At 43.3% G+C, this 15,476-nt stretch overlaps 1 long non-coding RNA gene across 2 annotated transcripts; it reads right to left on the bottom strand.

Moving 5' to 3' along the window:
- Positions 1 to 463: 463 nt before the first annotated feature.
- LOC139020468 (uncharacterized) lies at positions 464 to 12,952 on the bottom strand. Of its 2 annotated transcripts, XR_011473316.1 has the most exons (4): positions 12,886 to 12,952; positions 12,478 to 12,565; positions 2,203 to 2,293; positions 464 to 1,574 (listed from the first exon to the last, which is right to left on the bottom strand). It is a non-coding gene; the product is annotated as an uncharacterized lncRNA (long non-coding RNA). The 2 variants fall into 2 exon arrangements; XR_011473317.1 differs by lacking the exons at positions 12,478 to 12,565; positions 12,886 to 12,952 and adding an exon at positions 3,813 to 3,873.
- Positions 12,953 to 15,476: the final 2,524 nt, after the last annotated feature.

The following is a 15,476-nucleotide window of genomic DNA, read 5'->3' as shown; positions in this document are numbered from 1 at the left end:
ACTGCACGAAATGAACCTGGAGTCTATAATATATTATTAATAGAGGTAAAATCTTACCTTTGTTTGGTTCTTTCCTGTTTTCTGAGAGGCTGCCTGCCTTTGTCAGAAAAACACTGGTTCGAATTCTGGGTCTGGTACCTGGGGAAGTCTCAGCCTCAACTTCCGCAGCAATAAAATGGATACAATACTGCCTTCCCTCTCTAGTAACAATCACAATGGCTAACATTCGGTTAAGTGCTTCTTAGTCTCCAAAATCTCCCCTGGGAGGCAGTGGCCACAAAGTAGGAAATGGTGGGAGCAGAGTTTGAATTCCAGCAGCCGAGCATCAGAACTTCTAGGTGACACCACTTTGCATCAGGAGGCTCCTGGTTCTCAGAGAGGCACTAGACTGGAAGTCCAAACACCCAAGGCCTCCCCCTCCCCAGCCACTAATTTTGTGTGTGACCTTGGGTGAGTCCCTTGCCTTTGGTAGTCTCATCTGTACACTTGGGAGGTGTATGTGACTGGAGGCAATCAGATGGCCTCTACTGTCCGTCCCTTTAGCACAAAGTTTGGTGAGTTTGAGTGCCCCTCCCTGAACATGAACATGAGTATAGAATAGTATAATGTGAAGGTTTTTGCAAATTGTAGTGTGACAGTTTACTACCAAGATCTTCTCCCAAAGTGAATGAGATGGGCGAGTTTTTTATTGCATTCGTGTTTATAGAATGGAGAATTGAAGTCCAAAGAGGGGCCATCAGCTTAGGAGGCAGCCCACACTAGACTCTTGATGCTAGACTCTGACATGATGCTCTTGCTGTTACACTGTATGGATTTTCACAATGAATGGATGCCCATAGCATACTACTGATCCAGGTATAATACTGTGCCTGGCATTGTGTCTTGCTTGCAGTGGTGCTCACAACATGCAGACATAGGAAAGTGGCTTGGCAGCAAGAAGCGTGAGAGTCAACACCCACCTTCATCAGCCTGGGTCCAGGGGGACTTAGGACTAACAACCACCCAGATCCGGGCCCAATCTTATAGGCTGCTCAGACCCAGGGTGCCAGGGAGAGCCTGGGTCCCCAAGCCTCTGCCCTCTGCCCTGTTATGTTCACCCTCCAGATGGAGCACTGATAGTTGTCCCAGGCCTGACATGCCTCATAACCCATCTGTCCCTCCTGCCTGCTCCACAGTCACACAGTGTGGTGGCAGCTTCTGACATGGCTTCCCTCCTGGTACTCACAGCCTGTGTAACGCCCTCCCATGGAATACGGGTTGGACCTCTAGTGACTTGCTTCTACTCAACAGGATACGGCAAAAGTGCTAACACGTCCCTTCTGTGGTAGGTTGTAGGAGACTGTCATTTCCACCGTACTAGCACTCTCTCTCATTTGCGTTAATGAAGCAGGCTGCCAAGTTGTAAGATGCTGTGTGGAAAGGCCCTGGTGGCAAGGAACCAAGGGGCTTATGGGGAACTGAGCCCTTAGTCCACAGGCCACAGAGAACAAAAACTGCCAGCAACTGCATGAGTGAACTGGAAAGTGAATCCTTCCTGGCCGCTCCTTGAGTCGACTGCAGGCTTGTGAGAGACCCTGAAACAGAAGACCTGTGAGATAATAAATGTTGCTGCTTTAAGCCACTAAGTTTTGGGATAATTTGTTATGCAGCAGTAGACAAGTGATGCACAGAAAGCACTCTCACTTATACACAGTCTCAGGCCAGGCTGCCTGCCTTAGCCAGAAACACACACACACACACACACACACACACACTGATGCCTGGTCTCCTTGTGGTAGGAGATTTGGGTCCTTCTGCTAGGTCAGCAGAGACTTGGTGAAGGGACCCTGAAGCCTGGAGATCCCTCCAGCCTTGGGCACTCCTGACACTCAGAGAGAGTAAAAGACTGGGGAGCTCCCCTGAGATGACAGATTGAAGGAAGGCAAGGAGAGCTGACCCTCAAGAAGCCTAGACCTTTGCTTAGGACCCCTAGTTATCCAGCCAAGTGACACTGAGTGTCACCCCACTACTTCCACAGAGAGGACCCAAGCTTTACAATATCCCAATCTACCTTGTAGCCTTTGAAAAAATGACTGTGCTGCATCAATACATGCAGATTCAATCCACTTTCTTTTGGCCTTTATGTCTGACATTAATATTAGAATTAACTGTTCCCAAAAGGGAGTGAGTAACATGCATTACAACCTTAAGTAAGAGGCTTACCTTTGGAGACTTCAGCCAACCCCCACCTGGGCTGAAGTTTTCTCAGGGTTATGATCATGACTTCTGCTCCAAGCTGGACACTGTTTAGACACTGTTGAAAGAGAGGCATGTTTCCTACCATTCCCTGCTTCTGCATATTAAGAGCAAATACTCCAAGAAGAATCCAGAAACTACCTGAGCCCATGGTAAGATCTTTCTGACTGTGCCACAGAAAAATTTCGCAAGGTCTGCCATATTTTTAAGTAGTGCTGTGAGTTCAAAAAAGAAACAGCACAGGGGCCAGCAGGGACACCAGGATGGGTACTGGCATGTGTAAAGACAGCTTAGACAATGCTGTGCTCACTGTGAGTCAGGAGTGTCATGAGGCTACCATATTAATTTATTTTACTTGAAGCTGCATTAAAAGAAGTAGAGTTCTCAGAGTAAGGAGGTGATGGCTCTGCCTGATTTTGCCCGGCAAAGTCACAGAATATAAGATAAACATACTAAAATTATATTTCTATGTACTAACAATGAAAATGTGTACATCATGGGGGGGGGGAGAGAGGATAGGGGGGATAAATAGTGATGGATGGAGACTAGACTTGGGGTGGTGAACACACAATACAGTGTACAGATAATGTGTTGTAGAATTTTACACCTGAAACCTGTATAATTTTGTTAGCCAGTGTCACCCTAATAAATTCAATTAAAAGAAATAAAAATATAGACATCAAAATTAAAAATACAATACCATTTATAATCACTTAAGAATTTGAGATGTAAATTAACAAAACATGTACAGAACTTGTATGCTGAAAACTATAAAATGCCAATGAAAGAAATCAAAGGAAATCTAAATAAATGGAGAGACATACCATGTTCATGGTTGGAAATTTCAACATATGAAGATGTCAGTACTCCCCAAATTGACATAAGGGATTAATGTAATTCCTATAAAAATCCCAGCAAGAGCTTTTCTTAGACAAGAAATATAGACAAGATTATTCTAAAATTTATGTAAAGGCAATGAATAGAATTAGAATAGTTAAAACAAATTTGAAAAAAAAAACAAATTTGAAAAATAAAAAGTATACCTTAGTCATTTGGGGCTGCTATAACAAAATACCATAGACTGGATGGCTTATAAAGAATTTAAAAAATTGCCCTAACCGGTTTGGCTCAGTGGATAGAGCATTAGCCTGCGGACTGAAGGGTCCCGGGTTCGATTCTGCTCAAGGGCATGTACCTTGGTTGCGGACACATTCCCAGTAGGAGGTGTGCAACAGGCAGCTGATTGATGTTTCTCTCTCTCTCTCTCATTGATGTTTCTAACTCTCCCTCCCTTTCCCTTCTTCTCTGTAATAAATCAATAAAATATATTTTTAAAAAATATTTTTAAAGATTTTTAAATTGGTTTTTAGAGAGAGATGAAGGGAGAGGGACAGAGAGAAACATCTATGTGAAGTGAAAAACTGGCCACCTCCAACATGCCCCTCACCGGGGATTGATCCCACAATCCAGGCATGTGCCCTGAATGGGAATTGAACTGGCAACCCTTTGTTGCCCAGGACAATGCCCAACCAACTGAGCCACATGGGCCAGGGCAACACTAAAAATTTATTTCTTACAGTTTGGAAGCTGGATGTCTGAGATCAGGATGCCATCACGGTCGGGTTCTGGGGAGAGCCCATTTCCGGATTACAGACTGCTTACTTCTTGTTGTATCTTTACATGGTGGAAAGAGGGTCCTTCTATAAGGTTACTAATATCATTCATGAAAGCTTCACCACCATGACCTAATTACCTCCCAAAGACCCCACACCTACTAATACCCTCACATTGGGGTTAAGATTCCAACATATGAATTTTGAGAAGACAAAAACATTTAGCCTATTGCAAAGGAATCACTTATCCAACTTTAAGACTTCTTACACTCTGCAGTAATCAAGACTGTACCAATGAAAAAGAATAGAGAACCCCAAAATAATAACAAAAACCTCAACCTATGCCTCATTCTTTATACAAAAATAACTTAAAATGGATTATGGACTTAACCATAAAATGTAAAACTATAAAACTTTTAGAAAAACATGGTAGAAAATCTTTGGGATGTAGGACTAAGCAGATAAAAAGTTCTTAGACTTGACACCAAAAAAAAAAATCTATAAAAGTAAAAATTGCTAAATAGGACTTATTAAAATTAAAAATATTTGTCTGTGAAAGACCCCATTAAAAAGAGTAAAAGACAAGCTACAAACTAGGTCAAAATATTTTTAAACCAGCCCCAGCAAGTTTGGCTCAGTGGATAGAGCATCGGCCTGCAGACTGAAGAGGCCCGGGTTTGATTCCAGTCAAGGGCATATAGCTCAGTTGCAGGCTCCTCCCTGGACAAATCACATATTGGACAAAGTATTTATAGATCTGTTCCCAAAACTTAACAGTAAGAAAATATACAATCCAACTAGCAAATAGGCAAAAGATATACTGCACAGAAGAGGATATACATATGGCAAATCAACATGTGAAAAGACGCTCAACATAATTAGCCATTAGGGAAATGCAAATTAAAACCACAATGAATTATCACTGCATACCTATCTCAATGACTAAAATTAAAAAAATAGTGACAACACCAAACGCTGGCAAGGAGTCAGATAAACTGAATCACTCATATATTGCTGGTGGGAATGTAAAATGCTGCCACTCTGAAAAACAATTTGGCAGTTTCTTGTAAAGCTAAACATGCAACAACCACACGACTCAGCAATTGCACTCTTGGGCATTTATCCCAGAGAAATAAAGACTTTTGTTCACACTAAAATGTATACATACATGTAATAGCAAAAAAAAAAAACGGGATAAAATCCAGATGTCTTTCAATGGGTAAATAGTTGAACAAACTACGGTCATCCATATCATGGAATACCACTTAGCAAAAAAAAAGAATGAATTATCAATACACACACTTGGCCATAGCTGGTTTTGCTCAGTGGGTAGAGCATTGGCCTGCAGACCAAAGGGTCCTGGGTTCAATTCCAGTCAAGGGCACGTACCTAGGTTGCAGGTTCCTCCCTGGCCTGGGCCCTGGTCAGGGCATGTGTAGGAGGCAACAAATCACTGTCTTTCCCTCTCTCTTCAACTCTCTCTAAAAATCAATGGAAAAATATCCTCAGGTGAGGATTTAAAAACACACACACACACACACACACACACACACACACACACACTTGGTTGAACCTTCAGAGAATTATACTGAGTGAAAAAAAGCAAATCCAATAGGTTACATGCTGTGCGATTCCATTAAATAACATTCTTGAAAAAAATTATAGTGATGGAGTACAGCTTATTGGTTGCCAAGGGTTAGAGAGTGTGCAGGTGGGAATGAAGTGGGTGTATATATAAAAGCAGAGCATTAGGGATCCTTGTGGTGATTTAAATATTCTGTATCTTGACTATGTGAATGTTTCTATTTTGGTTGTGTTATTATACTATTGTTTTACAAGATGTTACTAATGGGGGAAATTAGGTAAAGGGCACATAGGCTCTCTGTATTATTTCTTACATATGTGAACCTACAATTATCTAAAAGTATTATGTTTTAATATAAAATATGTCAGGTTAATAAAATAAACCTTGTGTAGCTGTAAAAATACCAGACAAATACATTTCATGGGGGTTAAAAACCTTCACTAGAAATATGGTGGGCCACTTCATAATAATAACTTTTCAATCACCTGGAAGATAATGATTCTAAACTTGCATGCACCTAACAACATAGCTTTAAAATATAGAACAAAAGTTGGCAAAACTAAGAGATTTTTAAGAAATCCATCATCACAGTGAACACATCTCTCTTAATAATAACAAATCAAGCAAGCCCTAGTTGGTTTGGCAGGCCGATGCTCTATCAGTGGATAGAGCATCGGCCTGTGGACCGAAGGGTCCTGGGTCTGATTCCGGTCAAGGGCACGAAACTCAGTTGCAGGGTTCCTCCCCGGTGGAGCGCGTGCAAGAAGCAACCAATCGATGTTTCTCTCACATCGATATTTCTGTTTTTCCCTCTCTTTTCCACTCTCTCTAAAAATCAATGGAAAAATATCTTCGGGTGATAATTTAAAAAAAATAAATCGGTCTTGGGTTTGATTCCGGTCAAGGGCACATGCCTGGGTTGTGTGCTCGGTCCCCAGTAGGGATGTGCAGGAGGCAGCAGCTGATCAGTGATTCTCTCTCATCATTGATGTTTCCATCTCTCTCTCCCTCTCCCTTCTCTGAAACCAATAAAAACATATATATATATACATACATACACATATATATATTTAATTAAAAAACAAACAAACAAAAATATCATTAAATATAAAAATACTTCACTAGCTCAATTAATAAGCCTAAGGTCACTTATGGAAAGTGGCACCCAACAATAGGAGAAAGCACATGCTAGCCTCTCGACCTCTAGTCCAGTGTTCACTCGTCTACACCAGGTTCTTTGGCAGGGCTCCCTTTAAGTTCCGTTCTCTTGTGCATGAATGGCTTGTCAAATGTTACAGGCGAAGGCTGCTAAACACAGGGCTGCCAAGTGTGCAACTCCAGGGTCACCATGCACACAACTGTCACCTGGAGGAAAACTTCGGAAAAAAGAACTTGCCCCTGGGTTCGAGACAAAAGATGGTCTATGCCAACAAAATCATTATACAGGAGTTTAACTCAACACTGCAACCAGGTGCACCCATCTTGATGGACACCCAGCTGGCCCTGCCTCGGGTTCTATAAGACACAACAGACGTCTGCTTTCATCCCCAGAATATTCTTTCCACAGCACCCTCTCATCCAGGCCAGCTAACCATGCCTCTGTAGCCAAAAGAGAGCAGAGTAGGGAAACTCTTGTCTGCAAGGGGTTCTTGAATCAGCTTCCCCACCCACCCTTTGCCATTAGACAAATGGTAAAACCGAGAGTGGAGGAAGAACATACTCAGGATTACCCACCAAGTCAGGGGCAGCACAGACTCTGAGCTGCCTGCACTGGGCTGGCAGCAGTGGGCCCATCCACCCACCTTCCATGGAAGCAGCCCAGAAAACGAGTGCTGATGCCAACACTCTGCTCCTGACACCTTTACTTGGATGGAGGCCTTTTCAAAAGGAGCATTTCAAATAGGAGCCATCAACACTTACAGAGGGTGGGTCTTAATCCATAGAGGATCATTAGCTTCACCCAAGTGATGGCACATCCCTCAGCACCTCCCATTCTTCCACCAATTATCTATCTGCTAATTACCTGGGATTAAGAATTGACACGGAGCGACATGGTCATTAACCACATATTTGCACGGCTTATTCATGTTAGTGGGGCTGGTTGGTCTCACCCAGTCATATTGGACACGCCCACAATGCTGCACAACACATTTACATCTACTTGGTTGTCAGCAGCCAATAAAGGACTGCAGGATGCATTTACTTCCAAAGGGACTTGGCTCTTGGCAAAAGCTTTCTTGTGGGCACGCTGGGTGTCTTGGCTTTCTGGCAGTACCAACCTTGGCTTAACTCAGAGCACACATTCAATCATTTGTCAAACATTCATTAGCTCAAGCACAGTAGCAGGCAGGGCACTGTCCTCAGAGATCTTACATAGATGAATGAGACACTGTTTCTATAACATCAGAAGTTTATCTCTAGTCAAGGAAATACATACAAGCACAGAGAGCTAAGAGCCATGAGAGAGGGAAAAGCAGCATGCCCGGGAATGCAACACCAGGAGGGATCTGTTTGGTCTGAGAAATCAGAGGCAGCCTCACATAGGATGTGGGATTTTCAGGAGAGAGAGAGAGAGAGAGAGAGAGAGAGAGAGAGAGAGAGAGAGAGAGAGAGAAAGAGAGAGGAATTCCAGGCTGAAGGAAAAATGGACTGTTCCACTAGGTTTGGAAATGCTTCCTCTGGGTACAAGGAAAGTGAAAGGAATTTTGTCTTAGTGTGTATGTGTGGGTGGGCATGTTTTCGTAAACTTTCTACTGAAGTACAACATACATAAAATGCAAACTTTTTCACAAACTGACCACACCTATGTAAATAGCAGCCCCATAAATTTAACACCATAAATTAGTTTTCACTATTTTTTTTTTTGTATTTGGCTTCTTTCACTCAACATAATGTGTCAAGGCTCATCCTTGTTGCCATATATAAATTTAACTTGTTCTTTATCGTTGCTAATATCCCATTTCATGAGTGAACCACAATTACTAATGAGCATGTGTGGTTTCCCGCTGGGGGCTGCACACCTCCTTGCACATGTCCTTTGGTGTTCTGATGGGTGTACATCTGTTGGGTACATACCTAGGAGTGAAGCTGCTGGATCATAAGGTCTGCACATATCTATTTGAGTAGACACTGCCAGTTTTCCAAAGTTTTTTGTCCATTTATACACTCACCAGGAATGCATGGGAGTTCTGGTTGCTCTCTCTATAGACTCGCCAGCACTTGGTATTGGCAGTGTTTTATTTTTTATGCTTGTTTGTTTGGAGGGGAGTGACACGGTCCCATGTAGGTTGAAGGACAGTCACTCTGGCAGCAGCATGGAGTGTGGGCTTAGGAAAGGGAGCTAATACAAAGGGACCAGGCACAAGGCCAGGCAGTAAGGCCCAGGGGAGGGGTAATGAAATCAATAGCAATATGACTTGAATAAAAAAGGCTGATTTTTTTTAAAGGGCACTGTCTATGCTACACAACTGAAACTAATACAAAATAATATTGAATGCATATTGTAATTGAAAAATAAACTTAAAAAAAATTAAGTCTGGGCCAGCCGGCATGGCTCAGTGAGCACTGACCTATAAGCCAGGAGGTCACAGTTCAATTCCCAGTCAGGCCAGATTCCCAAATCGTGGGCTCAATCCCCAGTGTGGGGCATGCAGAAGGCAGCCAATCAATGATTCTCTCTCATCATTGATGTTTCTATTCCTCTCTCCCTCTTCCTTCTCTCTGAAATCAATAAAAATATTTTCTTTAAAAAAAACAACAGTAGGACTGGGGGTTGGGGGAGGGCACTGGGGCACTGCAGGGTGGAATACACAGGACAAGCACACCAAGTAGAAATGGACTTAGATGGAGGTGGAAGACAGTTTACATATGGGTGGAAGGCTGGGTGAGGGGTGTCATGTTTGAAGGCAAGAAAACACCCTAGTTTGGTACACACTGTGTTTGAGATGTAAGATGATGAAATGGAGATATCCAATAAACTTGGTTATACGGGTCTGTTGCTAAGGGATGAGGTCAAGGCTGGAGACACAGAGCTAGGATTTATCATCAGAGAGGTAGGGGTTAAAGCAGGGGTGTGGCTGAGATTTCCCAGAGGGGGTGTGGGGGGCTGTGTGGAATGAAAGAGAAGAGAGCTGAAGACCAGCCACCTACCTTTAGGGGGTGAGGGGAGAAAGAATTCGAGACAACATCGCTTCCCTTTAAAATGCTGGCAAGAGCTGTGAAGCCTGAGTCAGGCCCTTTGAGTCCCAGCAGCAACCTGGGGTCCAAATCACCAGCCACAGTTTTCTCTTGAATGAACTTGCATCACCAACCTCAAAGCTGCATTGCGAAATCCGCATCAGCTTGCGTACCTCTGCAGCGTCCTAGGGACAATGGGCACCAAAGACTTACAGCATCTTGGGCCTGGGAGTCCTCCTCCCCACCTCCACAACATCTCTGCCAAGGAGTTATCCAGCGCCCCAGGCAGGGAACGCATAACTTCCCACGACAGTCCATTCCACCACTGAGCCAGCGAGGACGTCAGAAAACCTTTTCTTACAAATGCAGTCTTGCGATGCTGGAAGTCCAAGGAAAAGATAAAGCTACACTCCAATGGTAATGACCCTGGGTGGAGTAGGATGTAAGAACTCTGCACTCTGGAAAATCTGTTTCTGCCCATGTACCTGCCAGCATCTTCCTGTTGGGGCCGGGGTCACGGCGTTTGACTCCCCACAGGAAGCTGCAGTGATTTCACCCCCATTCGCACACTGGAGGGGAATGTGGTCATCGCTGCAGGCATTTCTCTAGCTTCATCAAGCAGTGAGTACTGCCCTGGAACATGGCCAGTCTCTCAGGACTGGAGCATGCATGTTCCAGCACAGACCCACCAGGCTGGACACGCGGGAAGACGAGTGGCTGCTAGCTGAGCGTGAGCCCACTGCAAGCAAGGTGGGCGCAATGTCATTCTGTTCAACACGTGGGTGTTTTTCTAAATATTTAAGTGCACCCAGCCCTGTGAGGGTCTCTGGAGAAGAAGAAGGAAGACAGATAGGACTTTGAAATGGCTTCCACCCTTGGGGAGATTGGTGGAAGAAACAGGCATGCAAGAAGGGAAAGTGTCTGAAATGTTTTTGTTTCCAAAATACCCACCTAAACAGCTTCTGCATGATCTGAAATATGAAAATATGGTTTCTGAAAGATATGAGAGGAAAACTACCCTTGAGCCTTAATGGAAAGGGTCTTATCTGCCACTGTTAACAGTTGACATAGCATAAAACTCCAAAGAGTTAATCCTTGGATACCCATCTGCCAACTGAAAAGACATATATCACCTTCTCTTGGCTACAAGATATCCATTACATTAGGAGGCCTAAGACTGAGAATTCTTAGGAATTTTCCAGAATCTGCAAACTTTGGAAGTGGATAGTTTTCTATCCAAGATGACAGAACAAGATTAACTTTCTGATTCTACAGAATCCTTTTTCTTTCCCTTTACTTTACCACTCACCTTGCCTACTACTGTATATTGACACCCTCTATATTCTTAATATGATTCCCATTATCTTCATCCTGGTGCTTTTGATCTCCTATGGTCACAAGGATTACCTGATCCACAAGCATGGAATCCCACTGAGCATAGCATATGACCAGGGGACTCACTTCACAGTGAGCAAGGTAAGGGAGTAAACCCATGGTCATAGGATGCACTGCTTGATAGCACATGTTGTACCTGGAGGCAGCCAGCCTCATGGAATGCTAAAATGCCCTTCTCAAAGCACACTGAGCCCAGCTGGAATGGCTCAATTGGTTGAGTGTCATCCCATGCACCAAAAACTTGCCGGTTCGATTCCCACTCAGGGCACATACCTAGGTGTGGGTTCAATCTCCTGTCGAGGTACGCACAAGAGGCAACCAATAGGTATTTCTCTCTTACATTAGTGTTTTTCTCTCTTTCTCTCTCTTCCACTTTCTCTAAAATCAATGGAAACATGTCCTCATGTAAGAAATAAAAAAAGAGACTTTATATGTCACCCAAGAAATGATTTATTGAGGGATTCAAGGGAGAGCCTAGACCAGAAGCAACCAGAAAACACCCTAAAGATTTACTTGGACAAGAAGTTGGGTAGATGTCTCCAGCAGGAGCTCTGCAGAGGTGCATATCGTTCATGGCTCATTGCCAACTACAAACTGCCCCCTCCATAGTCACTTGGAAACTAGAAATTCCACACCTTCAGTAACTCAGGCATACTACCTGAATACCTCTTGGAAGCTTTCCTCCCTGGACCAGGCAGGACACAGACACTAGGAGCCCAGAGAACAGTTTGGGATACAGCGAAGGTACAGCTTACCTCTCAAGGTCCTCAAATCCTTAAATTAAGTGGATAGAGACCCAACCATGGCCCCTTCCCCAGTCCACCTTTCTCTTTCAGCCACCCAGGTTTCAGGGATGGCTAATCCAAGATTGCTTAGCTCTACAAAAGAAACTCTAGCTAAGCTAGGCTAGTTGAGAGACAAGCCAATCATAAACTCAGTCCCCATCCTGGATAGTCCTTTTCCTGCCTCCTCAGCTTTGGAAAAAAAGGGCAAGCTCTGGTGACCAAGGTCCTCCCACTTGTGACTCAGTGGACATTTTTTGTGTGGCTTCACCAATCAACCCATTTTATGTCAACTGTTTTCCCTTTGCTTGGTCATTTGCAAGCACTCCTTATTCATGTTGGCCTACAATATCGAAGATATTTTTGAATGTGACCTTTTATCTTGGAAAATATAAGGTATCAGGCAAGAATTAAGAAATAAAAATCTCCAGCTCTGATATGTGGGGGTCCCTGCTTTGAAGTCCCTGAGGTCCCCTGGATAACCCGCCTAACCCCTCTGGGATTCTGTGCTGCCCTGGCTCTGCCAATTTTCTCACACCTTGACTCCTCCCCCAACCCAAGCAAAGCCAGTCTCCAAATCTATTGACAGCCCTACTCCACCTCCACACACAAGCTCTGCTCTGCCACCTGCCACCATGCCAGCCTGTCCTTCCTCCTAGTCTGCCCCACCCCCTTAGCATAGACCCCTTACCCAATGGGCACAGCTGATCCCCAGCTCCAAGCCTCTTCTTTCTTGCTGACTGAGCTGAGTTCCCATTCTGACAGTGGGAGGGCCAGCCCTGGGGATGCAGAGAAAGTGATCATGGCCCATGAGCTCACTAAATGCATGCAGACAGAAAATCAGTGGGTGGAGCTGATGAGTGAGTGGATCCTGCAAGCAGAGACCCATCCTTTAGTCCAGATTGGATAAACTGCACAGCTTTGGCGAGTACTGGACTAAGGCGTTCTCGGAGGCTCAGACCTCTGCCAGCAACACCATGCGCATGGGTGTCTGTCTTCTGCCCAGAGACACAATGCTTTATCCAAAACCCTGTGCTTGGAAGTTCAGAAAACATCAGTGTACCCTCAGGGACAAACTGCCCAGGCCCAGCCAGCTTACCTGCCCCAAACTGGCTCAGTTCCACGGCCAATGGGTGGCTTCTGGTTTCTGGATCCACATGTGATGCTCCAGGAAAAAGCAAAAATGTCTTTAACTTTATTTATCAAAAAAATTGGGGCTTTTTTTGGGGGGCGGGGGAGGAGTAGGGGATGAAGGAGGATATATAGTTATGTATTTAGAGATCTAAATTTAACTTATTTAAGTTATAACACTTTACTCTCTTATGTTCCATGTATAAAAATAATGTATGCTCATGATTAGGAAAAAAAATCCACAATATACTGAAGAGAATAAAATGAAAAGTTCCCTTCCCCAATGAGCCCCCAAAGACCACCTCCCAGAGGCAACCAGTTAGCATATATTTTTTTAAAATATTCTATTGATTTTTTACAGAGAGGAAGGGAGAGGGATAGAGAGTTAGAAACATCGATGAGAGAGAAGCATCGATCAGCTGCCTCCTGCACACCCCCCACTGGGGATGTGCCCGCAACCAAGGTACATGCCCTTGACCGGAATCGAACCCTGGACCTTCCAGTCCCCAGGCCGACGCTCTATCCACTGAGCCAAACCGGCCAGGGCAGCATATTTTTTTTTTTTATTACTCTTCTAGAAATTTTCTCCGTGTGTGTGACATGGATTTGTATAACCTTGTTTTATACAGATGAATAGGATATTATAATACACACTACTTATGTTGTATTTATAAGTTTTCTCATATAGGTACATGATTAAATCTTTTCAAAATATAGATAGTACTTGGCTTAGAAACATGCAATAAACCCAAACCAGAGAAATGTTCTAAATCAGAGTCAACAAACTTTCTATAAAGGGCCAGGTAGTAAAATATTTTCAGCTTTGCGGGCTACAGTCTCTGTCATGTGTTCTCTGAAAGTTTTTGTTTGTAATCTTTTTTAAATGTAAAGACCAGCCCTAACCGGTTTGGCTCAGTGGCTAGAGAGTCGGCCTGCAGACTCAAGGGTCCCAGGTTCGATTCTGGTCAAGGGCATGTACCTTGGTTGTGGGCACATCCCCAGTGGGGAGTGTGCAGGAGACAGCTGATTGATGTTTCTCTCTCATCGATGTTTCTAACTCTCTATTCCTCTCCCTTCCTCTCTGTAAAAAAATCAATAAAATATATTTTAAAAAATGTAAAGACTAATCTTAGCTCTTAGGCTCTACAAAAGCAGGCTGTGGGCCCAACTTGGCCTTCAGACTATAGTGTGCTGACCCCTGTTTTAAATAGTGGTTAGGTCTCCAGCTTAGGTCCCAGAAGCAAAATTAACCCATCATATGTTGCTAAGATACCAAATGAGATAATATATTTAAAACTGAGATTAACCAAAGAACTTATATGCATATATGCATAACCCATGGACAGATAATAATACAGTGAAGGCCCAGTAAGGGGTAGGTTGGGAGGGAGGGAGTCAATTGGGGGAAAGAAGGACATCTGTAATACTTTCAACAATAAAGATAAATTTAAAAATAAAAAACAATAAAATTGCTTTGTGAAGTATAATGTCTATACCAGTGTGAAGAATTATTAACAGTTCTTCAGTGTTTAGCATGTGAGGAACTTTTTAAAATAAAAATTGTTAAAACTGAATAAAAACATTGTGTATACAGTAGGTCCTTGGGTTACGTTGGAGATCCATTCCTACGGTGCGATGTAACACGATTTTCCCGTAAGTCGGAACCCACCTACATAAGCACTTATGTCACTCACATGGAGCACATACACAGCAGTAATGAAGTGAAACAGTAAAAAAAATTTAAAAGAAAGATAACAATTCCTGACCTTTACTTGTGGTAAATAAATAATAAAAAACATAAAGCACATATGTACATACGTCGAAATGACGGAACTTTTTCTTTTTTTTATAAATAAATGTGAGATGGCGACGTAACCACGAACCGATGTACGTCGAGTCCCACGTAACCGAGGACTATCTGTATTTTGAATTGCAAAAAGAATTAGTGAAGAGTCTGAATAGAATGCTCAAGTAATTTACAAGGCAGAAGAGGTAGAAAACACTATTACATCTGATCCTACCTTTTCTTCATCAGCACAACATAAATACACATTGACTCAAAAAAAATTTTTAAGCCTCGCCCAAGGATATTTTTCCCATTGATTTTCAGAGAGTGGAAGGGAGGGGGAGAGACAGAGAGACACAACGATTGGTTGCCTTGCACAGGTGAGGGACTGAGCTGGTGACTGCATGCATGGACAGTGAAGGCAGTTTGTGGTACATGTACCACCCAGAAGGGAAAGCCAGATGGAAAGAAGTTGCCTTGGGCCTGTGGCAGAACATCAAGTAGGTCCTTGAGATGGGGGCGCTTTGTGATATCTCCCTTAGCAAAACATCCTATAACTTGCTAAAAGGAGTTCCTTTAAAAAAAAAAAAAAAGCATTTCTATAACACAAAAAGAAAACAGAGGCATCTATACATTGGATTTTAGGGACCCCTTGATTCTCCTGAGTCTGCTTGCCCAGCCACGTAAGATGGAGCAGAGTGCAGAGAAAGGGTGTTGATGATTACAGGCCCAATAAAATATTACCTAAGTTTACAGACTATTAAAGGGTTTAG

This window comes from Myotis yumanensis, unplaced genomic scaffold (genome assembly GCF_028538775.1).
Source record: "Myotis yumanensis isolate MYYU_CA2020_CCGP unplaced genomic scaffold, mMyoYum1.0.hap1 SCAF_12, whole genome shotgun sequence".
Taxonomy (NCBI): Eukaryota; Metazoa; Chordata; class Mammalia; order Chiroptera; family Vespertilionidae; genus Myotis; species Myotis yumanensis.
This window is presented reverse-complemented; position numbering and strand designations above follow the sequence as displayed.